The 26,714-nt window shown below is 39.2% G+C and overlaps 1 long non-coding RNA gene across 1 annotated transcript in view; it reads left to right on the top strand.

Moving 5' to 3' along the window:
* The first annotated feature begins 5,667 nt into the window (after window positions 1–5,667).
* LOC135270842 (uncharacterized) overlaps window positions 5,668–26,714 on the top strand; it is a 184,209-nt gene continuing 163,162 nt past the window's right edge. The window contains exon 1 of the long non-coding RNA XR_010339002.1: window positions 5,668–5,750. This is a non-coding gene — a long non-coding RNA (uncharacterized LOC135270842). The remainder of the gene's footprint in view (window positions 5,751–26,714) is intronic.

Here is a 26,714-nt window from a genome sequence, read left to right as displayed (position 1 = left end):
TAGCCACATGTGTTTACTGGCCATTTAAAATGTGTCTAGTGTACTGAGAAACTGAGTTTTAAATTTGATTTGATTTTAATTAATCTAGATTAAAATGAAAAATAGCCTCATATGGATAGTCTATGCTATCATACCACACAGCACAGTCTCACAGCCTTTGTTCTCTCACCTAAAAAGAGGAGCTAATAATAGAACCTATTATATTGGGCTGCTATTTATTAATCAATATATGTAAAATAACATTTGGACTATGTTAAGAAGTAAAGAAAGCATTTGCATCCACTTGTGCAAAGACATTTCATTTTATAGAGAGTTGAAGTTAGGCCATACCATCACTGGAAAACAAGAACACTTTTTCATGATTTTCCATGACTTTTCCTTTTAGCAAGCTAAGTAATTTTGCAAGTATATTGGCTTTTTTCATAGAGAGGTATGAAAAAAGCTTTTAAAATAACGCTTGAACTTCTATTCCAGCCGTGTGCATATGCAGCATTTTTAAACTTCCCTAAACTTGTATCAAGATCTGTCTCGGTTCCTATTTATGTTTGGCTGCTGGTCACAGGAGACAGGCCGTCCACAGCTTGTGTACCAGATTCATGGCATTTTCAGTATTCCATGCTCTCCATCTTGTTCTGCTTCATCATTTCCCACATCTGGATCTATTCTTCATCCTCCTTATTCTTTCCAGATACCTGCTCCACCTCTGGCCTTGTGTCATGTTTGGGCAGGCAGGAAGAAGGAGAAGTGCACTTCATTTTGCAATTTTGCTTTCTATTTTGGGAGAAAAGTCCTAATTAGGGGTTTTCATTTCATTGACCTGAGTTATATCACATGGACACCACAAGCTGCTGAGAAGACTGGGAAAGCATGTAAGCATGCATTGTACTTTCTAGCCTCTAGGGCAGAGGGAGGGAAGATGGTTGCAGTGGGTGTTGAATAAGTGAGCTTACAATATCTGGCACAGGGCTTAAGAAATTAATTCAAGCAATAGCCACCAAATTTTTAAGATGGATTTGAATATGATGAGTTTAACCTCTTCGAGCCTCAGTTTATCCATCTCAAAAAGGAGAAGGACAATATTAACCTCTCTTCAGTATATGTAGAAGGATTTTTCAAACTACGCAAATGGAAAATCAAGGAGTAATGATGATCTGATTTACTATTTTAAATGTCTCCTTTTAAAATACTTTTTACATTATCCTCGAGCTATGATTAATCTCTTTTACAATGGTCCCATTAACCCTATTAATAGCTGGTTTAATTAGAGGCCAGTATCTGAATTTGGAATCCTTAAAAGCAGAGTCTAGGATATGGATTCTTGTACTAGAGATGTATTGCAGTGGTACCTCAAGAGAGATCTGTAAGGGAGGGAGAGAAAGATAAGCGTATTAGTCCATTTTCATACTGCTATGAAAAAATATCTGAGATTAGGTAATTTATAAAGAAAAAGAGGTTTAATGGACTCACAGTTCCACATGGCTGGGGTGGCCTCACAATCATGGCAGAAGGCAAAGGAGAAGCAAAATCACATCTTACATGGCTGCAGGTAAGAGAGTGTGTGCGGCAGAGCTGCCTTTATAAAACCATTGAATCTAGTGAGACTTATTCACTATCATGAAACAGCACAGGAAAAATCCACCCCTATCATTCAATTACCTCCCACTGGGTTGTTCCCCCAACATGTGGGGATTATGGGAGCTACAATTCAAGATGAGATTTGGGTGGAGACACAGCCAAATCACATCAATAAGGATGGGAAAAATAGGTGCGTAGATTTTTTTTTTTTTTTTTTTTTTTGGCAACATCCAGCCTGATTTCAGGACATGCTCTGAAGTGTGAATTGCACTACAGAGTTGTTCTGCCTAAGTGCTCAGGGCCTGGATTTTATATTTCCATATCAGTCAGCCATTGGCCACACGCTATCCTTGGGAGAAGAGGTCACAACTCTCAGGCATCTTTGCACTAGGCAACCCATCAACATCTGGAGACAGGCACAGGTATGAGCAGTCAGCAGCCAATAACTGCAGGAACTAGGGGATGGTACAGGCCAGAAACAGATATATCTGGATAGGGCATCAATAGTCTCTGTGAAAAATGACCCAGGAATAGAGCCATTGTTTACTCTTGTAAGTCAAGAGAACCAGTCTCCTCCTCATTTGTCAGAGTCATTTCTTAACCCATCTTTGCTTTTATCCTTCTGATTTAAAAAAATCAATATGATTAATGGAACTTTCGGAACAAAGTTGAGGAGGATGGTCTAATTGCACAAAAAAGCATGTAATGTTCCCAGTGGCATTAATCCTCCTTTTCTACTTTGGCTTTTTCCCTGACCTGGAGGATCATGTGGGAAAGCTTTCTTCTTGCTAGTACAGTTCTAGATAGTTAGCATGTGGTGCTTACAAGAACTGGTGAATAGACTAGTGAAAAGCAAGGAAGCCTGGTTCTGTAAATACAGGAGGGCAGAGGATGAGTTCTTCTTACTGAGAGTATAACCTGGAATCAAATACAAAAACAGACATCATAATAATGGTAATAGTTCATGCATTTAGAGCACTTAGCTGTTCTAGGCCTTGTGCATAGAACTCTGCACATCTGTTCTCACTTAACATTTATGACAACTCTACAGAGTAGAATGTATCATATCATTATCTCCATTTTATAGATAAAGACAGTGAGGCTTAGAGAGGTGAAAGTGCTTGCCTAAGGTCACACAGCTGGTAAGGATTGGTTGCAAGAGCCCCTCATATACCAAAGTGTGCACATATTCAAGTCCTGCAGTAAGCCCTGTAGAACGTGCACACACAAAAAGTTAGCCTTCTGGATACTGGAGTTTTGCATCCCCTAAATACTATAATTTCCATCTCTGTTTGGTTGAAATAAATCCAAGTATAAGTGGACTCTCACAGTTGAAACCTGTGTTGTTCAAGAGTCAGCTGTATTGATTGTGTGCCAAGCCCTAGCCTGGGCACTGGGGATAAGATCATAAAATGCTTCCTGCCCTCATAGGGCTTAGAGTCTGGTTTAAGGAGATTGACATTAAGTTTGTGACAATGATACAGAGAAAAACATCAGGATATTATACTATAAGAGAATCCGAGCAAAGACTCCTCACCTAGTGTGAGGCTAGAGGGTTTTGGGGTGAATTTCCCTGGAGAAGTAACCTTATAATTTTATTTTATTTTTTAGCTTTATTGAGGTATAATTGACAAACATAATTTTTATACATTCGAAGAGTACATTGTAATGTCTTGACATACATAAACTTTGTGAAATGATGACCACAATCAAGCTATTTAACACATCCATTACCTCACATATTACCCCCTTCTTTTGGTGGTGAGAATACTTAAAATTTACTCTCTTAGCAAATTTCTTTTCTTTTTTTTTGTTTTTAAGACACTCAGGCTGGAGTACAGTGGCATGATCATGGCTCATTGCAACCTCCACGTCCTGGGTTCAAGCTATTCTCTTGTCTCAGCCTCCTGAGTAGCTGGGATTACAGGTGCACACCACCACACCCAGCTAAGTTTTCACATTTTTAATAGAAATGGGGTTTCACCATGTTGGCCGGGCTGATCTTGAACTCCTGACCTCAAGTGATCCACCAGCCTCAGCCTCCCAAAGTGCTGGGATTGCAAGTGTGAGCCACTGCTACCGGCCTCTGTTAGCAAATTTCAAGTATACCTTATTGTTAACTAAAGTCATTATGTTTTACATTAAGACTCCAGAACTTAGTCATCTTACGATTGTCAATATAACTTGGTAATTTCTGATTGCCTTTAACAAATATCTCTCCTTTTTCCCTACTCCCCCACCCCTGGTAAGTGCCCTTTCAATCTGTTTCTGTGAGTTTGAGTATTTTCAGGTTTCACATATAAGTGACATCATACAATATTTGTGCCTGACTTATTTCACATACGATAATGTCATGCGGGTTCATCCATGTTGTCACAAATGGCAGGAGTTTCTCTTTCTGAAGATGGAATAACATTTCATTGTATATGTGTGCAATGTTTTCTTTATCTGTCCATCCATTGCTGGACACTTAGGTTGTTTCCATATTTTGGTATTGTGAATAAAGCTGTAGTGAACATGAGGCCTAGTGTGGTGGCTCATGCCTGTAATCCCAGCTCTTTGGGAGGTCAAGGCAGGCAGATCACTTGAGGTCAAAAGTTCAAGACCAGTTTGGGCAATACGGCAAAACCCCATCACTACAAAAAAATACAAAAATAAGTAGGTATGGTGGCACATACCTGTAGTCCCAGCTACTTGGTGTGAATGAGGCAGGAAGATCATTTGAACATAGGAGGTTGAGGCTGCAGTGAGTCAAGATTGTGCCACTGCACTCCAGCCTTGGTGACAAAGTGAGACCTTATTTCAGGAAAAAAAAAAAGCTGTAATGAATATGAGAGTGAAGATATCTCTTTGAGATACTGATTATATTTTCTTTAGATATATACTCAAAAAAGTAGATTGCTGGATCATATGGTACTATATTTTTAATTTTGGGAAGAATTTCCATATTGTTTTCCATAATGGCTTTACCAATTACATTCCGACCAACAATGTAAAAGGACCCTCTTTTTTTTCATATCCTTGTCAACACTTTTTTTTTTAATTAATTAATTTTTTTTTTTTTTGAGATAGCGTCTCACTCTGTCACCCAGGAGTGCATGGCTTACTGTAGCGTTGACTTTCCAGGCTCAAGCAATCCTCCCACCTCAGCCTCCTCAGTAGCTGGTACCACAGGTGTGTGCCACCATGCCTGGCTATTTTTATTAGAGACAGGATCTTTTCATGTTGCCCACGCTGGCTTTAAACTCCTGGGCTCAAATGATCCTCTTGCCTTGGCCTCCCAAAGTGCTGGGATTATAGGCATGAGCCACCAGGCCTAGTCTCTTTTGACCTTTTTTTTTTTTTTTGAGATGGAGTTTTGCTCTTGTTACCCAGGCTGGAGTGCAATGGCACGATCTTAACCTCTGCCTCCTGGCCTCCTGGCCTCCTGGGTTCAGGCAATTCTCCTGCCTCAGCCTCCTGAGTAGCTCGGATTATAGGCACGTACCACCATGCCCAGCTAATTTTTTGTATTTTTAGTAGAGATGGGGTTTCACCATGTTGACCAGGATGGTCTCGATCTCTTGACCTCGTGATCCACCCGCCTCAGCCTCCCAAAGTGCTGGGATTACAGGTGTGAGCCACCGCGCCCAGCTCTTTTGACTTTTTAATATTAGCTATCCTATCTGGTGTGAGGTGATACCTCATTACAATTTTATTTTGTATCTCCCTAATGATTGGAGATGCTGAGCACCTTTTCATACACTTTTTGGCCACTTGTATGTCTTCTTTGGGAAAAAAAAATCTATTCAGGTTCTTTGCCCATATTTCAACTAGGTTATTTGTTTTCTTGTTATTAAGTTGTTTGATTCCTTACATATTTTGGTATTAACCCCTTATTGGATATATGATTTGCAAGTATTTTCTCCTTATGAGTTGTCTTCCCATCTGGTTGACTGTTTCCTTTGTTGTGCAGAAACTTTTTAGTTTGCTGTACTAGGCCCACTTATTTACTTGTGCTTTTGTAACATGTGATTTTGGTGTCATATCCAAAAAAACCATTGTAACACCAGTGTGACTGAGTTGTTCACCTACATTTTCTTCTAGGAGTTTTGAAGTAATGTTTCAACTGTGATGTGAAAGTCGAAGGTAGAAGGAAGAATGTTGCAGCAAGAGGAAATACAGAAGACTCTCAGGTGGGAATAGTATGCTCACAGCAATACCTGAAATGTCTGCTTTTGCCTTGTAGTACTGGGTGCCAATAGTTTGAAAAAGGTTCAAACCAAGTGAATCCATTCAAAGGAAAGGAATTCAGATGTTCATTATGCATATTGATTTTGTGATCAATAATAATGTAGTGATACAAGGACTAAAATGTATGGAGAGTATATCAATGTGCCAGATTCTACGCTATATGCCTTACATAAGGAATTAATTAGGCTTCCGTAAGTTGGATTACTATTATTGTTCCATTTTACTGATAAGAAAACTATGGCACAGAGAGGCTCACTAATTTACCCAAGGAGACAGAACTAGTAAATGGAACAGTCACGATTATAAACTAGGCTTTCGGACTCCAGAGTCTACACCTAGACCTTTGTTCTGAAACCCCTTGGCGACTGTGTAGCATGAAAAAGAGAAGTAGGTCATAAAGACTAAACTTTTCACCAGTCCACTCCTGTTTAACATTTCCCTTCTTGCTAAATGGTACTGCAATTTGCTTAAAAAACCTGGTGATTACCCAGGACTTCTCCATTTACTTGTACACTCATAGTCAACCACTGTCATGACCTGTGGGTTCTGTCTTCTGACTTTGTCAGAATTTCCTTATTTGTTTCTATCCCCAGTGCAGCCAGCTGGGTCAAGCTGTGGTCATCTCTCTCCTGGATTCCTGTAACAATCCCCCAACACATCTTCCCACCTATAATTTCATCCTTCCAATCCATCCTCCACCCACCCTGATTCTCAAATGATCTTATTAAAATGCAATTCTCTATGTGCCAATCTTCTGTTTAAATTTTAGACTAATCTCAAACTAACACACAGCACTCACTAGGTTCCAGGCACTCCTTTGTGAATCACTCATTTAATTCTTACAACCTCCCTTTGATATAGTGCCTTTTTCTTTTTTTAACACAGGATTGGTTTATGCCAGAACCTAGGCAGAAGCTGTGAGCAGGAAATATTGTTCTCTCAATATAAAAAAAATTAAAAATTATTCATAGATCTGCCTCTAGTTAAGTATCACTGTGTATTTCAGAGGGTATAAACATCAAGTCTAGCTTCTTGTTCCTTAGATAATTCTAGGATGTAATTCTTCCATCTTGCTAACACATTTCCAGCTCCCAGCACCACATTTCCCACTGCAAATGTAAGGTGTTCTATCTACTTGTTATTACATGCCTGAATTCCTAGGTTTTAATAGAAGGGGCTGGAAAGAGAGGTGCAAACTCTGGGAAGAGGGCTGAACCGTCCTCTTGCCTAATAAATATATGAATTGAGAAAGTAGGATTTTTTTAAGTAGTAAATTCTCTCTTTCTCTCTTACTCTTTCTCTCTCTCCCACCCTACTCCACCCCACATACTGATCTTCCAACTTTTCTCAGCTTCTCCTATATTAGCAGTTCCTTCAACTCATTAAATATTTATTATATTTCTTTAATGGATGTACTTGTAATTGCCTGGATATTTCCCTCCATCTATCCTCTTCAGAAATATTAATCTTTATATTTACCAAGATCAACAGCCTCGATGTTGGGGGATTTGAAATTAAACATCAGTCTATCGCTCAAACTTCAAAACAGACTCACCTTCAGGAAAGGTGACATTTAATTTCATTTAGCTGGGCTTGCGAGTTGGAGGAGTGTTGGAAATGTTTTGGAAATTAGTTTTTGCTGGTTTTTCTGGGGAAAGAATATGTATTCTCCAGGGCTGTGTCACAGGCAGGAAGCGATGCTTTTTGAAATGAAGACAAGCAGAGCCATTCATCCTGGGCAAATCACAAGCAATCATAATGCTTCCAGCATTCAATTAGATCTGTCACGGCTTTGGTTTAGTAGAAAATTTGTTATCTTCCCCAATTTGTTGAGTGCTGAGTATTGTTCCTGAGCCTCAGGCTTAGAGACTAGTTGACAACTTGGTGTCACATATTGGAGATCAGCCTAAAGTCCTGGCAGAGTCCTGGCCTCGTGATTAAACAGAGGAGGCTGCTTAATCACAGATTAAACAGAGGTCTACCTCACCCTACCACTTGGCTGTGTGACCTTGTGCAAGTAGTTTAATCTCTCTAATCTTGGGTTGTCGAACAAGGATGACAAAAGGGTCAACTTCATGGAGGTACTGTGAGAATATTAAATGGGACAATGTATAAAAAGCATTTGGAATAGAAACTGGCTAGAATAAATGTTCAGTAAATGTTTAATTATTACCAATGTTAACTGCATTAGTCTATTAAATACTTGTCTTATTTTCTACTATATTTCTTGACCCTACTCTGTTACGTCATGTTGTGTCAGCACTCAATACATATTAATTGAGTGAGTGGGTAAATGAACTGGACAGAGGAAAAGACCGAGGAACTAAAGCCCAAACAACAACAATAAAAATGGTAACAATAGCAATTGAGTACTCTCTGGGAGGCATGGTAAATGCATTTGGTCATTCACTCACTCATTCAGTCTTCAGAATCACCCTAGGAGAAAGTTATTATTATTACCTTCATTTGATAAATGAAAAAACTGAGGCCTAGAGAATTTAAGCCACCTACCTGAGTCCACCCAATAGTAAATGCTGGAGGATCTTTTGAACTCAGGTTTGCCTAATTTCAGAGCTGGTCTCTATCGCAGAGGCAATTGATGAGCAATAACGGAGCCTCAGGTGTAAATTGGCCACGTATTTTTACAGGAGCTCCTAGTCCTGTCTTCTCCCTCCTCCTCTTGTCATTCTCTTCTTTTTCAGGGAAATTCCAGTGAAAGATGCCCAGTTGTGTGTCCTTTCCTCCTTTCCTTTGATTGTCCACCTGTGTTTAGCTGCAGAGAAATGGCAGTAAAAAATATTGGTGATGGTTTTAGAGTGGCAGCACCCTCTTCGTGTATTTTGACAAAACAAACCATTTCGTTGAGATGATGCCTTGTGCAGACATGCAATGCACATGTTCATATCTGTACTTCTATATATATTATTTAATGTTGCAACAACAAAAAGATCATGACAGTAATCATCATAATAATATTTTATTCAACAAATATTTCCTGATTGTCTCTTCTGTGCCAGGCACTGTTTTGTGTTCAGGATGTACGTCAGAGAGCTGTCAGTGGCTAGGAGTATACATCCTATAAAGGTCGCTCTTAGCAAGTGACTGACTAGTGGAGAGCTTTTGAAAGCCTGGCTTCCTTTCTTTGGGCAGAGCAAACTCCAAGGAATAATAGGATCAGTCTAAAACTGCTACTTTGCTCGATACTGTACCCTATTTAGTCTTTTCTTCTCCCCTTTCTTGATTTCCCTATTCCATTATCAGTTTTTCCTGGGAGCATTTTCTTAAAAAATCACTCACAAGTGAATTCTCATGTCAGGATTTTGTTCTGGAGAATTTGACCTAAGACACACTCTGAACTCTGGCCTCATCTCACTGTTTGTGCTGCCGCAGATGATAGAAAATTCTTAAGGCAAGGAAATTTTAAGGGTCAGACTCCCTGCTTGAAGTTGAGGAGGAGAAAATTCAATAAATTATCCTATCCTTTGTAAATGTCTGAAGCCAGCCATTTTCTGAGCAAACTGACAGGGAGGCTGCTGAGTTTGACTGTGAGTCATGGGGAAAGAGTGACATCCCAGCTTGCCTGGGTTTGCCATCAAGCCCTAAAGTCATCAGTTAGAAATGGAGAGGTGACCTCTCAATAGCAAGGAGAAACTGAGCTAGGGAGTTTCAAGGGCTTCTGGGAGTCCACACAGAACCCAGGTTTATTCCACGATCAAGAACCACTTCAGGGACCACAGCCCTTTCAGTGAGGGAGAGGAGGCCTTGGGAAGATGCCTGTTTTTCTCAGAGAGGAATAACTTCAGAATGATAATTATGATTCTTGCAATCCTTTTTTATGCATATCCCTGTGTTTCTTTTTTCTACCCCAAAATAGATTTTTACTCTTGAGTTGTTGATGTAGATCACAGATAGAAAAAAAGCCAAACCTCACTTCTCAGTGCAGCAACTTTAACTGGAGCGAAGATACCCTTGAAATTGAAAATGTCACTGGTAACTGACTGTCTGGAATTAATCCCTGTCTTTAGTTCTTTATCTTGTTCCAAGGCTTGCCTGTTCCATAAATAGTCATGTTCTCTAGGCCTTAGTCTCTAGTTGACAGAGGCAGAATGAGGGTCACCCAAAGATGTCCGTGTCCTGATCCCCAAAACCAGTGAATATGTTACCTTATGTGGCAAGAGGACTTTGCAGATATGATTAAATTAAAGGTCTTGAGATAAGGGGACATTTTTGGATTATCTGAGTGAGCCAGATGTAATCACAGGAGCCTTTAAGGTGTGTGAGAGAGATGCAGGAGAATCAGAGAAGAAAATACGACAAAAAAAGAAGTTGGAGTGAAGTCATTGCTGGGAGGAGACCATGAGCTGAGCAATGCAGGCACGATCTCCAGAACCCATACTAGGCAAGGGACAGATTCTCCCCTAGAGCCTCCAGAAGGAATGCACCTCTGCTGATGCCTTTATTTTAGTTCCGTAAAGCTGATTTCTGACTTCTGACCTCCAGAGCTTTGTTATGATAATAAATATGTGCTGTTTTAACTGCCAAGATTGCGTTGATTTGTTACAGCAGCCATAAGAAGTCCTCTATAGGACTTCTGCTATTTCTGGGTGAGCTATTAAAGCCTTATGGCTTAGATTTCTACCTGTGTGCTGATGATTCCCCACTCTTCATCGCTAGCCTTGGCCTCTTTCTATGACTGAGGCATGGCTCAACTGGACTCTCCACCTCCATATCCCCCAGGCACTGCAGACACCACATGCATTCTTCATTCCATTACTGGTTGGCCAAATTGTAGAATCAGCAAACTGCATTTCTAGCAATGTGTCTTGCATGAGACAGTCTCAGTGGCTTTTGAGGATTTAGGGGTGTGCCTTTGGGAAATGCCAACTTAGTTGTGATTTTTAAATTTCATGAGAACTGTGAGTTGTGAATGTCATGGAACATAGTGAAAAGCAGCGTGGGTTTCTCTCCACCAGTCCATTTCCAGTGAAGTCGTCTGCTTTCATGTAATAGAAACCCGGGTATTTTCCCCAACTCCTCACTTTCACCCGTTCTCCATCCTCAGTGGTGTCCAAGTTCTAATACTTTTACCTTGTACATATCATTTGGGTCTTTTCTCTCTTCTCTATCAGCTTGGCTCTCCCCAGGTCAGATTCTCATGATAGCTCAACAGAGTTACTGCAGTGTCTTCTATCTGACCTTGTAGTCCCTGGTTCTGATGTCCTCTGATCCATCTGCCCCTGTGGCCTAGACAATGAGGACCTGACTTTGTTCCCTTTTCCCTAAAACTCCCAAAAGTCTCCACAGTGTCATATGGAAAAGGTTCAAATTTCCTAACAGGTTCTGGATGATCTGCTTCCAGACCTTTTCCCTCTAATATATTAGGTTGGTGCAAAAGTAATTGCTGTTTTTGCCATTTGTTTTAATGGCAAAAATCATTAACTCAAAAACGAATTTCCCACTCTTAACCTCTTCCTTCCCACCCTGATAGGTACTAAACTCTATCCATTTGTTGTTTTTGCTAAGACTGAACAGGAACAGCTTTTCCTTCCACCTTGCCCTCGTTCACACCATTTCTCCTGGTTAATGTGCATTTTCTGGCCTTCTTTGCCTAACTGCTACTAATCCTTCAAGACAGTTATTCTAGATCCTCCAAAAATTGCCAAGACAAGATTAAACAGTCAAATATATATTTATTTTTCCTTACGAGAAAATGCCTGTGTGAAAAGAAACTTGGAGGAAGCTGGAAAGGACTGGAAGAGCTGTCAGACAGCAATGCAAGTCTGATCCCTAGTGAAGGAGACAAGGAGAGAAAATTGGATGGTGGGAGTATCCAGCCTATCTCAGAGTTTAAGAAAGCTTAAGCAAAGGCATCAGGGAGTCCTTGAGCCAGAGCTGGCTTCCTGGAATGGGCTTGCCTTAGTATCCCTGCTCTTTTGGGTTATGGGAGCGGGGCAGCTTGTGGGAACATGACCTTGGTGTGAGTGCTAGAATGGAGTTCAGAGAAACAGCTGCAGCAGGGTCTGTGATAGATGGGTAGGGCCACCACAAAGACTGATGTTGTGTCACCTCCTTCAGACAAGCTCTTTCTCTCCTGCTCATTAATTAATTACTTGTTGTTGTTGTGGCTCTCTTAGCCTTATGTGATTGCTTTTGTTATAGCACTATTTTCATTGTATGCTCATTGTTGGCTTACTTATTTGTCTTCTAGGCAGGAAAGTCTTTTAAAACAAGAACTTTGTCTTATTTACCTTTCAATTCCTACACCTATCACGGGGTGTGGAATTGAAAGATAATAAGATAGTGGGGGCTTAGGAAAAGCTTTGTGTTTACAAAGAGGGAGGTGGTGTGCAGGCATCATTCTTAGGTAAGGAAACTGAGGCTTGGATGGATGTGCAACTATGCTAAGGTTATTATTGGGTACACTGGGGATTTGAGTATTGATTGCCTCACCACTTCAAGCAAAGAATCCTTAGGTTGACCTGGAGGTGGGGACTAATAGCCAGTCTTTCTTTACCAGATCATTTTACTCTGGAGTCTAGGAAATTGAATCATGCTTGGAAATATTCAACAAGGAAACATTGGTTCAAAATGATATAGACTTGGGGTTTGTCTAGCCATTCTGGACTCCTAATGAAGTTTGAAAAAAAGGCAAATCTCTTTTCTTTGCTTCTTTGTCTCAGAGCACAGTTCTTGTCTCAATGTTGTAGCAGCTGCTCTTGGTACCCTGGCCATAACTCTCAGCACCACCTTTATACACAGGAAGTTCCTTACTACGAATGTCTCCAAATTTATGCCCGAAGGGTGTTTTTTTTTTTTTTTTTTTTTTTTTTTTTGCTGTTGTTGTTCTTTTGTTTTTCCTGGTTGTGGAAACATGGTTGGCCAAGGGCAAGCCAGTAGCACCAACAAGCCAGTAGCACCAACATCAGAAGCTGTTCTTATTCAGTGATGGACAGGGAGCTGGTGAATGAATGCTCCAGCCTTCTCACTGCTCAGGGGTAGCTCTAGGCATATTTTACACAGTCTCCTGCGATTTCCCAGCAAGAATGTGCTCCAGTGGTCAAGTGATGACTTGCTTGATAATATACCATTTATTGGCTTCCCTCCAATTTCTATCTCATTCTTCACTCTCTTACATTTTGAGGACTATTTCCTAAATAAACGACTTGTGCTTGAATATTTGTCTCAGGGTCTGTTTCTAGGGAACACAAACCAAGACAAAACTAGTTCAGGTGTTACCATGTTTTATCAACATGTCTCTTGTCTAAATTCCCTTCTGAATATGAAGGATAAATCTTCTTCTTTCCATTTACAGGTGAAGAAAATGAGGCTCAGACAGAAGTGGTAGGAGGTTTGTGGGTCTGGAATTGACGTGCTGGTCTGCTTGGTTTCAGACTCTGTTCTTAACCACTTGCCTAACATGTGTACTTTGAGAGTAGGCAGACCCAGTTTGAATCATGATTGTAACTTTGGGCATATTGCCTCAGTTTCCTGGCCTTTAAAATGAAGTTAATGATACCAACTTCATAGGACTTCTTTTTGACTGGGTAGGCAAATATCTATAAAGTTTTGAGCCTGCGTGGTGGCTCACTCCTGTAATGCCAGCACTTTGGGAGGCCAAGGTGGGTGGATCACCTGAGGTCAAAAGTTCAAGACCAGCCTGGATAACATGGTGAAACCCTGTCTCTACTAAAAATACAAAAACTAACTGGGCGTGGTGGTGGGTGCCTGTAATCCCAGCTACCCAGGAGGCTGAGGCAGGAGAATTGCTTGAACCTGGGAGGTGGAGGTTTCAGTGAGCTGAGATCATGCCACTACACTCCAGTCTGGGTGACAGAGCAAGACTCTGGCTCAAAAAAAACAAATAACAACAACAAAAACCAGTTTTGAGCATCACACTTGCCACATAGTAAGAATACAGTAAGTAGGTTCTATTACTATTGTTGCAAAATAAACATAAATAAAACTTTCCATGGATACTCGAAGCTCCATGGTAGTCAAATCTTTTTGTATGTTTTATCAGAACTTTGCACAGTGATCCAAATACATTATCTAGAAGTTGATTGATTATACTTTATAGATAGATTGCCATTGATCAGCCCATTCAGAGGGAAGGGACTCTTGCATTTAATTTTCAGAAAGAAAAGAAGCACCTATATCATTTGAAATTTGCATATATGTCAGTTTTTTCCAATTTTCTGAGCCACCTTCAGCACAATATGGCCCATTTAGAGAGTCTCCTGAAGGTATTCTGATATAAATACATTATTTTATATACTTACATTTATATATAATTATACATATATACACACATATATATATAATTGCACTTTAGGTTCTGGGGTACATGTGCAAAACATGCAGGATTGTTGCATAGGTACATACATGGCAATGTGGTTTGCTGCCTCCATCCCCCAGTATAAATACATTGTGGCTCACGCCTGTAATCCCAGCACTTTGGGAGGCTGAGGTGGGTGGATCACGAGGTCAAGAGATTGAGACCATCCTGGTGAACATAGTGAAACCCTGTCTCTACTAAAAATACAAAAAATTAGCTGGGCATGGTGGTGCGTGCCTGTAATCCCAGCTACTCAAGAGGCTGAGGCAGGAGAATTGCCTGAACCCAGGAGGCGGAGGTTGCGGTGAGCCGAGATCGCGCCATTGCACTCCAGCCTGGGTAAGAAGAGTGAAACTCTGTCTCAAAAAAAAAAAACCACCTTGGTGATGTCTGTCAGCGTTCTCCATAAACATCCCTCTTTGCAGTAGCTGGTTTTAGTGTCTTGGACACTGAATCTAATTGTCACATTTGTTGGCATTAAGTTGTTCACAATATTCTTCAATTTTTTAAAATATCTATAGAATCTATTATGATAACCTCTTGTTCACTTCTGATGTTGGTGATTTGTGTGTTCTCTTTTACCCATGATTAGACTTGCTATGGGCTTGTCAATTTATTAATATTTTTGAAGAACCAATTTTTGGCAGTGTTAATTTTCTCTGTTGTTGGTTAGTTTTCACTGATTTCTGCTTTTATCTTTATTTCTTTTCTACTTCCTTTGTTTTACTGTGTGTTTCTTTGCTATTTCCCTGGCTTATTAAGGTGGAAATTTAAGCAATCAATTTCATAGTATTTATTCTTTTCTCATATAAGTGTTTAAAGCAATGTATTACTTTATAACCATTGGCTTAACTGCATCTAACACATTTCATTATGTTGTATTTTCATTTCCAATTCAGTTTAAAATATTTTCTAATTTCTCTTGTGATTTCTTTTTTGACCAATGAATTATTTATAAGTATGTTATCTAATTTCCAAATATATCTATTAGTTTCTAGTTTAATTTTGTTGTAGTGAAAGAACATGGATTCAGTTATTTTAAATTTATTGAAACTTTTCATGGTTCTGAATATATTCTATCTTATCATACGTTTATCTCCCATGATAAATGTATGATAAGCTCTTAAAAAGATGTGTATTGTGTCATTTTGGGATGTAATTTCTGTAAATATCGATTAGGCCAAGGAGGCTGATGATGTTATACAGGTCATCTATGTCTTTAATGATCTTTTGCCTAGTTGTTCATCAATTGCTGAGAGAGAGGTGTGAACACCTTCTACCATTATTGCAGAACTGTTGATGTCTACACTTGGTTCTGTCATTTTTGCTTTCACAGTAAGCATCTGTTTCTCATGTTTCTGCAGGCTGGTTAGGATGATTTTATTGGGGTCTCAATTGAACTTGCTTAAGTACTTATGCAGAGTCCAGGGTTTATCTAGTCATGGCTAAGCTCATCTTGACTTGGCTGGGTGGCTCTGCTTTAAGCTGCAAGTCTGCTGGTTAGCCAGGTAGTTCTCCTCTATATGTCTCTTATACCTGGACCAATGGCCAACCAGGTTATATTCTTCTCATGGATAAGGGTGAGATACAAGAAAGCAAGCAGAAATCTGCTCTGACTCTAAAGACCTAGGGTTGCAATTGGCACTTTATCTCTTTTACTTTCAAGCCACTGGTGAAACTAAGTCATATGGCCAAAGTCAAGATGTGGAGAAGTACACTGAGCTCACACCAAGACCATAGAAAAAGTGTGCTTGGAGGGGTTCTTTTTTTTGTTTTTTTTGCAGTCCACTGTTGATGAGCATCTAGGTCGATTTGACATCTTTGCTATTGTGAATAGTGCTGTGATGAACATATGAGTGCCTGTGTCTTTTTGGTTGAACAATTTATTTTCCTTTTGGTATATACTCAGTAATGGGATTGCTGGATTGGTAGTTCTCTGTCAAGTTCTTTGAATCTCTGCCTTTTCATTGTAATGTTTAGACTACTAACTTTAAAAAATGTATATGTATATGCATATCTATATATGTGTGTGTATATATATGTAAAGAGCTCAGCATGGGATTGGTATAAAATAAGAGTTCAATAAATCTCAGTACTTATATTTATTATTAAAAATTTCACTGAGCTTTGATTATCATATCAGTAAAACAGGACTAATGAGATCTACCCCCTTAGGAGATGCTATGAAATGTTAATAAAAGTATGTAAACTCCTGACAAGTAAAAAGGGCCAATATAATTGAATATCTTTTAAAATAGTTATTTGTTCCAAGTGTCTTTTTACAAAATGTATTTATTTTAAATTGTATAAAATATACATAGCAAATTTATCATTTTAACCATCTAATATTCAGTGGCACTAAACATTGACATTATTGTGCAACCATCACAGCCATCCATCTTCAGAACTTTTAAAATAATTTGAACACTCTTCAAAAAACTTCGAAAACTTCAGAAATTAGAGATAAAGAAATAAAAAAATTTTCAATCACTTTAAACAGATCCTCATTCTCACCTTCCCAGTCCCACCGTTCTACTTTCTGTCTCTATGAACTGTCTACTTTAGACAGTCACTCATTATATGAGTGACTTGTATTGTATGTGACCAACATACAATATTGTGTATGACCAACTTATTTCACTTAGCATAATGTCTTCAGGTTAAATTCATGTCGTAGCATGTGTCAGAATTTCCTTCCTTTTTAAGGCTGAATAATATTTTATTGTATGTATATGCCACATTTTGTTTATTTACTCACCTATTGATGGACATGGGTTGCTTCTACCTCTTGGCTATTATGTATATAGTACTGCTATAAACATGGGTGTTCAAATGTGTCCCTGTTTGCAATTATTTTGAGTATACATCCAAAAGCGAAATTGCTGGATTTTATGGTAATTTCTTTTTTAAATTTTTGAGTAGCCACATATTGCTTTCTAAAGCAATTCCACCATTTTATATTCTCACCAGACTGTGGAAAGTTTTCAACTTCTTTACGTCTTTACCAATACTTGTTATTTTCTGTTTAGCTATGTTTTGATAATATCCATCCTAGAGGGTGTGAAGTGTTATCTCTGTGGTTTTGATTTGCTGATCTTTGAATCTAGTTTTTTTTTTTTTTAATTTTAGGAATTCTCTATATATTCTGGATACTAATCCATTATTGGATATGTGATTGGCAAATATTTTCTCCCATTCTGTGGGTTGCCTTTCTACTCAGTCAATAATATCCTTTGATGCACAAAAATAGACAGGTTACTATCATTTAATGTACTTATTCATAGGATTGGATTTAGGTCTATAATTCCAATTTTAATTTCCTATGCTTCCTTTTTGCTTTTCATTCCTATGCTCCCCATTTTCTGCCTTCTTTTGAATATCTGAATATTTTTTAGAATTCTGTTACAATTTACCTACTAATTTTTTGGCTATACCTCTTTGCACTTTTTAGTAATTTATCTAGAGATTAAAATATATATTCTTAACTTTCACAATCTATTTAGAATTAATGTTATATCAATTTATGTAAAATTTAGAAATTTTTAAATTGTATAGCTCCCTTTATCTTTCCCTCACTATTCTGTAAGCTATAATTGTCATATTGATTACATCTCCATTATGACCACCACATAATGTATGTATATTGGTTTTTTCTTTAAAAAGTCATTTATAATTTAAAGAAATTTAGAGAAAATAGACATTTATTGTTTTTGACACTCTTCATTATTTCTTGAAGCTCTGTTTCATACTGATGTGATATTACTTCTCTCCATCCTGAAGAACTTCCTTTAGCATTTCTTGTAGTTCAAGTCTGTTAGCAGTGAATTCTGTTACTATTTTTTAAATCTGAAGACATGTATTTTTTTCCTTTATTCTAGAGGATATTTTTGCTCAAACAGAATTCTGGGATTTTAGTGTTTTTCTTTCAGCTTTTTAAAATGTTCCATTCTATTTTGTCCTCCATAGTCTCTGATGAGAAGTTCTTTGGGTCTTATATTTCAGTTCCTCTGTATGTAATTTGTTGTTTTCCACTGTCATTCAAACCATTTTCCTGTATGTATTGTGTCATTTTAATCTTACTGATTTACAATTTTTCCTTTTCTCTTTTTTCCTAATATAATTACTAGAATTTCCCTGGGAATGATTTTCCTTGTATATATCCTGTTTGAAATTTGATGATGTTTTACTTTGTAAATTTATATATTTACTGTTTGGGGGATCATTTTGGTTAATATTCTTTTAAACAACTTTAATGACACATTTTCTCTACCCTCTCTAACTGGGACTCCAGTGACATATGTTAGATTTTTTTGATGTTGTCTCACAGGTTTAAAGTTTGATGTTGCCCCTGAGGCTCTCTTTATTTTTATCTCTTTTCTTTATGTTGAATAACTTCTACTGATCTATCTTCAAGCTCATTGAGCTTTTCTTTGATCATGTCTATGCTGTTGATAATATTAAGCCCATTCCAGTGATTTTTGTTCAGATATTACATATTTTCTTTCTAGAATTTTCATTTAGTTCATTTTTATTGTTTTTACATTTCTGCTGACATTTTCCTTTTGATTCATGATGCATATATTTTCTTTTATTTCATTTAGCATAGTCATAATAGCTGTTTTAAGTCTTTGTCTGATAACTCCAATATCTAGGCAATCTCAAAGTTGACCTCTTGATCACATTTTCCTTGAGAATATGTCACAATATCCTGACTTATTGCATGTTGTGTAATTTTGGATTGTATGCTAAACATTATGAATACAATGCTGTGGCAACTGTGGATTCTGTTATATTCTTCTGAAGAGGGAAGCTGTTGTGGTTTTTGTAAGCAATTAACTTGGTTATGTTCAAACCAAAATATTCTATCCTGTTGTGGGTGTGAGAAGTTCAAATTGAACTTTCATTTCTTTTAGCTTTCTCTGAAAACTGCTTGTGTTCGTCCCATACTTGCATGATTTATTGGTTTCCCAGAGACTTGGGTAGAGCTTGAAAACAGAATTTGGGACTCCTTTTCTTTCCAAGGTTACTCTGTAATCTTCCAGAAGGTATGGTTGCCCTGAGTTCTCTCCTCTGGTTCTTCTGGTTCTTCAGTGATTAAAAACTAAAGTATGATTGCCTTTTATTTGAATCAAATTTCCTGGAAAATATGCCTTAAACTGTATCAGCTATCCAATAATGAGACTTAACAAGATACTTTTAAAGTGATATCTGGGAAATAGCTGGTTTGTATAAGTTCTTCAACACAAGTTTACATTTTTCATTTCTTTCAGTAACTAAGCCCTGAAGATCCCTAGGAGACACAGGGCAGGAAAATGCTCAGGCATTAGCACCTAAAAGATCTGTGTTCAATTCCAGGAAAATTACTTACTAGCTGTGTTACTTCAGGAAAATTACTTAACGTTTTTGAAACTCAATTTCTTTTTCTTTATAAAAACATTTATTTATTGTTGGAAATAACACTTGTTTATTATAGAATATTTAGAAAAATCTGAAAAGAATTAGAAAATAAACAAAAAAATCAATTGTAGTCCTAAAATCTTGTGTTAATTACTGTTATCATTTTGTATATTGAGAGACTAAATATAGAAATGAACAATGGTGCAATCAGATATAAAAATAGAACTCTGGGTTGGGTACGGTGGCTCATACCTGTAATCCCAGCACTTTGGGAGGCTGAGGCGGGCAGATCTCCTGAGGTCAGGAGTTCGAGACCAGCCTGGCTAACATGGAGAAACCCCATCTCTACTAAAAATAGAAAAACTAGCCAGACGTGGTGTCAGGTGCCTGTAATCCCAGCTCTCGGGAGGCTGAGATAGGAGAATCACTTGAACCCAGGAGGCGGAGGTTGCAGTGAGCTGAGATGGCACCACTGCACTCCAGCCTGGGCGACAAAGAGCAAAACTCCGTCTCAAAAGAAGAAAAAAAAATAGAACTCCCAAAACCTACAGCAAACAGTTCAAGAAGCTAAACCACAACCTTTGCAGTAATTGGTCCCAGACTGTCAGGACTTGGCCAACAACAGTCAGCTTCCCAATTTTCATCTCTGTTTCCCACTTAGGACAAACCAGAGAAAGCCAAATATGTTCTCCTAACCAATCATGTTGGATGTCTGCTTCTGGTCAACCCCATCCAGCTTCCTTGTGCCAAAGGCCTCCGATAAGGGCACACCTGAAGGCTTTTCTTTTTTCCACTGTAAAGTGTTCCCATTCCTCTGCCTGCCTTTCATTCTTTGTCAAACACAGGTGATGGTGGCTGACTCCATTGTATAGCAATCTCTGAATAGACTTCGATTGTTTTCATTTGGGTGATCTTCAGTTATTTCTTCAGTATTATTCTCCATAATTTTGTCTCTAGGGCTATTCATCCTATATATCTTCTATGGATATGTTATTATTATTATTACTATTTTTAGACAGAGGCTTGCTCTGTCACCCAGGCTGGAGTGCAGTGGTGTGATATCAGCTCACTCCAACTTCTGCCTCCTGAGTTTAAGCAATCCTCCCCTCTCAGCCTCTGGAGTAACTGGGATTTCAGGCACATGCCACCACACCCAGCTAATTTTTTTGTATTTTTGATAGAGACAGGGTTTCACTATGTTGACCAGCTGGTCTCAAACTTCTGGCTTCAAGTGATCTGCCCAACTTGACCTCCCAAAGTGCTGAGATTACAGTCGTGAGCCACTGCGCCTGGCCTGGAGATGTTATATTGTGCAGTTTTGCCTTCTGTTGTCTTTCTTTTAGCAAGATGCCAAGATGAACATGTCACGAAATGCCTTTCAAAAATGTGATTTTAGGCCAGGCATGGTGGCTCATGCCTCTAATCCCAGCACTTTGGGAGGCTGAGGCAGGCAGATCACCTGAGGTCAGGAGTTCAAGATCAGCCTGGCCAACATGTTGAAACCCCATCTCTACTAAAAATATTTTTTTTAAAAAATGTGATTTTAAATGTCTGCATAATAATCCATCTTTTGCACATGTTCTTATTTAGTGAACCTTGACCTGATGTTTGGCCTTTTAGCCTCTCTTTGCTTGTCCATAAAATGGACAGGGTAATATTAGTACAACAGGATAGTTGTGAGAATAAGATAAATAAAATTTGCATAGTTTCTAGCAGAATTCCAGACACATGACAGACACTCCATAAATGTTATTTCCCCTGTCAATGAAACACTCAAGATACTTCACTGAAGGCTCCATCCTTCCTCACTCTCCCGCCCCTCCCCATAGACTCTGGGTACCTTAGCAGACTCCTTCTCGACTGGCATCAAAATAATTCCAGTGTCCAGAGAAGCAATCTGGAAGTCAGAGATCAGATTTCTTAGCTTTTTTTCATGGCTAAGAGCTTCTCAAACTGAGAACTTGGTGATGAGTAAACAAAACCCCAGTAGGGTCTGTTCCTGTTGACATGGTAACCTGACCACTAGCTGTCTAGGCAGTGCTGTCAGGCTGCACATTTGGGAGACTTTACCACCAGTACCAGATGAACAATTCTCAGCTGAGGGAGGTAGGTGGTGGATGTATAAAAGCACTTGTTCTAGAGGCTTCTACAACCAGCCCCTCAGCCAAGCCAAAGTTCCCCTTTGAAGTAGGGTTTAGGGGGCACTCTTTATTATCCTCCTCCAGCCAGAGCAGCTGCTTAACCAAAGACTGTCAATAATATCTTCTTGAAGACCTTTTGTCTTGAGCTTTCTGCCTGGCTGGCTTTCAAAGGCTTTCCCAACCCATGCTCAGCCCACCCTTTGCAGACACATTCTGCAAGTAGAACTACAGGAAGACACAATAGGTGAGAAACAGCCAGTTGTCAAAAATACAAGTGATTGAAAGACAGAAATCACTTCTGAAGGAGCAACTTACTGCCCTGGGGTGTTAAGCAATTAGATTCACCCCATTCATTATTCCTCCAACTTTAGCAAAAAGGTCTGATTTCTTCCCTGAAAGGCCAGACAGCTGTCACAGGGTAGCTCTGTATAGTGGTGCAGGTTACACACTGTACAAAACTGCTTGACAGAGGGGTCAAATAGGGGCTGAAGTCCTGTCTGTGCATCACTCACCACTGAAAGGAAAGTGTAAGCCTTTCCTAATTAAAAAAGGCCCTGCTGAGGCTGTCTTACTATATTAAACTCTATGGAGGGGAGAGCTTGGGCAAGGAGCACAGGAGAAGAGGAGAACTTTTTCGCCTGGGCCTCAGATTTCTAGCAGTCCTCAAGTTTAGACTTTTCTCATGAAGTCAAATTGCGATTATAAATGTAATCACAGAATCGAGCCAATAGAATTGAACAAATGAAATTGCTCATGATTTTTATAAAATTATTTTAGTATGTTTGCATTTGCTAGTACCACAGACATCTCCAGAGGTGAAAGATGCCTGGACCACTCTGGAAGCCTTTATTCTGCTCCCTGGGCCTAGATGTTCCAGCCCTGGTTCAAACTTTGGGAGTGGGTAGGTGGGTGGGGTGAGGTGTTGGTTCAGTCACTTCGCATTGCATTGTGGGAACTTTTGCATATTTACTCCTGCTGCTCTGCCTTTGACGCTTAGAATGAATACTATGCACAGTACTTCACTGTGTAATAGGACGATCTCTTGAGATGATAATTTGGGCTTTTTCCTTCAAGCACTTTCCCCTGATCTCCTGCACTTGCTGGGAATGAGTGAGGGGAGGTGTGTATCTTAAACCAAGGATAGGAGTTGTGGGCAAAGGCACTTGTCTTCCCAAAGAGCATGCTGGTTCTGTAATTTATTCCTGAACTTTCATTACCTGGCACCTAATAGGTTGGGTAATCAATGCTTTTGGTTTGCTTAGGACTTTCCATTTCAGTACTTCGAAACCCCACATCCTATGAAACTCCTTAATCCGAGGCAATCTGGGATGGTGGATGGTCACCTTATAAGGATTTGTTAAACAAACGAATGAATGAATGAATAATGAATAAATGGCCTTTATTTTCAAAAGTCTACACTGATGAAATAAATTATGTTAAGCTTTTTGAGGACAAGAAGAGGATAGAGCAGAGTTTGGCCAACTCTGGGATGTGTGCCCAATCTGACCCACTGCCTGCTTTTTTAATGGTCTGAACATTAGAATTTTTTTTTTTTTTTTTAATTACATGAAGAGGCTGGGTGCAGTGGCTCATGTCTGTAATCCCAGCACTTCGGGAGGCTGAGGCAGGCAGATCACTTGAGGTCAGGAGTTTGAGACCAGTCTGACCAACATACTGAAGCCCTGTCTCTACTAAAAATACAAAAATTAGCTGGGTGTGGTGGCAGGCACCTGTAATTACAGCTACTGGGCTGAGGCTGAGGCAGGATAATTGCTTGAATGTGGGAGGCAGAGGCTGCAGTGAACCAAGATTGTGCCACTGCACTCCAGCCTGGGCTACAGAGCGAGACTTAGTCTCAAAAAAAAAAAAAAAATCACGTAAAGAGTAATATTTTGTGACATATGAACATTTTACAAAAATAGATTTTTGGGGTCCATTCATTGGAATGTAGCCATGCTCGTTCATTTACGTGTTGTCTATGGCTGCTTTAGCACTGCAGCAACAGAGCTGAGTAGCTGTTAAAGAGAGAGTGAGGCCTGTGAAGCCCCAATATATTTGCTCTCTGGTCCTTTACAGAAAACGTTTGCAGACCCCTGGGATGGAAGGAGTTCTCTAGACTCCATGAGAGATCAGAGACGGAAAGTGAGAGATGGCAGGATCCTCACATTGCATAGTGGCAGTACCGCTCAGAGCACCAAGACATCAAATAGTGACTGGACTCAAGACACAGGGCTCTCTGCCTCAGCAAGGTTTCTACAACCACCAAAGCTGAGAGCGTCTGAGAGTGGGGAGGTGCCACTGCCAGCTGTGACAAAGAGGAAGTCGGCCATGCTAGGGGGAAGGGGCTGAAGGATGGGGAGTCAGGGGCCGCTTCTCTATCTTCCAGGTACTAGAAATGTCTCCTGGATTCTAAAATGACTCAGAGAGATAGGTGCTCAATGGTGAATAAGGTGAAATTTGTACCCAGCATGGTGGGAATAAGCCTTGGAAACTGATTTAAACTGAGCTTCATGAAAAAGAAATAGTGACTTCTTACACAACTGAGTGGGGTGGGGTGGGGTAGCTAAGCCTGGCCACTACAAATTGTCTGGAGGATTCTCTTGTTCTAATACTACAGAAGCACAGAATCTGAGTATGTACAGGACCCAAGAAGTGATCTAAGCCAAGGCCTGAAGGATTAACCATGAGCCAGGCAGTTTATTTCAGGCCAAGAAAGGAACATTTTGAAGTCCATAGGCTTGTCTTTGTCCCTGGCCCCAAACTGGGGAAACCTGGCATATAGTTGGTGCTAAATAAATGCTTAATGAGTGAATAGGCGAATGTTTTCTTTCTTCCTTTTAGTAGTTCTCAGAACCTGTTATAATCTGACATGGATCATTTGTAGTTTAATATTAATTTAAGCAAATTGCTGTTACACCCAGATGTTTGCAGTGAAGCCTTATCTGTAACAGTAGAATGAAAGCATATTCTTCAATTAAAGGCATTTAAATGTTAATAAATACTGGGAAACTGGAGACCCAGATTCTTTCAAGGTTCTTGAAATTAACACCCCAGTAATAATGCTACCAAGTGCTGTGTATCTATTATGTGTCAGGTTCTAGGAAAACCACACTGAATTATCTGGAGTCTTCACAGAAATGCTGTGAGGTAGGTATTCTTACTGAACAGCTGGGGAAAATGAAGTTCAGAGAGGGCAATAAACCAACTCAAAGTCACACAGCTGCTGTGTATCTTTCTCAGCCTTGTTAGTCCCCAGTGGGAGGTGAGTGGCTAGAAGAAAATGTTTTAATCATCGCTTTCCAGAAGAACAGGTTCCCAGAACTAGACTCCTTGCCTTTTCTTCTACATGTTTAATTTCTGAACAGTAGCAATTTTATGGCCAGGATAGACTCTTGCTTGTAGGAGGCATACTAAGCGTTTCTCCAGATTGCTTCTCTAGTTATTTGCAGCTGATTTTTTTCACAAATCACCTCTGAAGAAACAGATAAATCTTGCCTTCATTAGCTTCATCTGCAGCTTGGGGAAGTTTAGCAAGGGAACTGCATTATTTTGAATAATTCAGCTTTCCATCCCAACGGTTCCCCATATATGAGAAAGTACCTGTATTAGAGTTCTATGGGCCTGGCTGGCCCCCTTATTTATATACATGAAAGTCTGTCTCATGTGGAGCCAAGTTCGGTGATATTTGTAGCAATGTAATGAGGTGTGAATTGAGGATTAATTCCCAGCCCTGCTACTAGACCTGTTACTGAACAGACTTCAAAATCCAATTATAAATTATAATGCAATATAACATATTCCCAACTCTTAAAGAACCTCAGGGACTTGAAGAAATCATTTACCTGGGAGTTATTTACATTTATTGGTTCTTGTTTTCATAATGCCCAATACTTCCAATTTATTATTTAAGGATTCTGTTTTTCACTGAATCCTTGCTCTAATGCTTCCTGTGTTATTAGCTTATGGAAATGAGGAGCTTGTTTTCTATGAGGGAGGCAGAGGGTTTCTTTCCACAAAGGCGCATCCCTAAAGGGAGTTTGTAAGGGGCTTACTTTTTGATCTTTTTGATTTTAGAATATCTTGGCATTAGTGGCACACTTAAGACCCAGAGTTTGAAAAAATTAACATTTTTTTCCTCCAGGTATAAAAAGCAAACAAAACAAATCATTGTGAAAAATGTGGAAAATTTTAATTTGAACATTTAAATGAAAAAAATTAAAACACATATAATTACACCTTTCAGTGATTAGAACTATTAATATTTTTGCATATTTATAGGTGCAGTGTTTTTTAGTGTTACACTATGCTGTTTTGCATGGATTGACTTACTTAAGCCTTTGAGCCACATTGCAAGATAAGTAATATTATCCACATTTTCTAGATGAGAAACTGGCACAGAGAGGTTAAGTAATTTGCACAAGGCTATCCAGAGAGAGTTAGAGGTAGGTGTGGGATTCAGACCCATCTAAGCAGCCTAATGCTAGATTCTGATTTCAGACTCTTTCCTCAACTTCATCAGTGTTATGTTTCCATGTAGACGTATGATAGGTGTCACATCAATGGCTATGTATATTTTATGCTTAATGCAGCTACTTATACTGTGTAAATAACTTAGTGTCCCTTCGTTTTTGTTTGTTTGTTTGTTTTGAGACGGAGTCTTGCTCTTGTCATCCAGGCAATGGCACGATCTCAGCTCACTGCAACCTCTGTCTCCTGGGTTTAAGCGATTCTTCTGCCTCAGCCTTCTGAGCAGCTGGGATGACAGGTGTGTGCCACCATGCCCGGCTAATTTTTGTATTTTTGGTAGAGATGGGCTTTCACCAAGTTGGCCAGGCTGGTCTCGAACTCCTGACTTCAGGTTCTCCACTGGCCTCAGCCTCCCATAGTGCTGGGATCACAGGCATGAGCCACAGCACCTGGCCTTTGGTTTTTTACTTATCATGTCTTGTGTATTTATCTCTCTGTTATAGTAAGTTGTTTAAAAAAAATCACTTTAAATTGTGATTGGCTGCATTTTTAGAATGCAAAATATT

This window comes from Aotus nancymaae, unplaced genomic scaffold (assembly GCF_030222135.1).
Source record: "Aotus nancymaae isolate 86718 unplaced genomic scaffold, 86718_ANA_hifiasm-v0.15.2.pri h1tg000067l, whole genome shotgun sequence".
Lineage (NCBI taxonomy): Eukaryota > Metazoa > Chordata > Mammalia > Primates > Aotidae > Aotus > Aotus nancymaae.
This window is presented reverse-complemented; position numbering and strand designations above follow the sequence as displayed.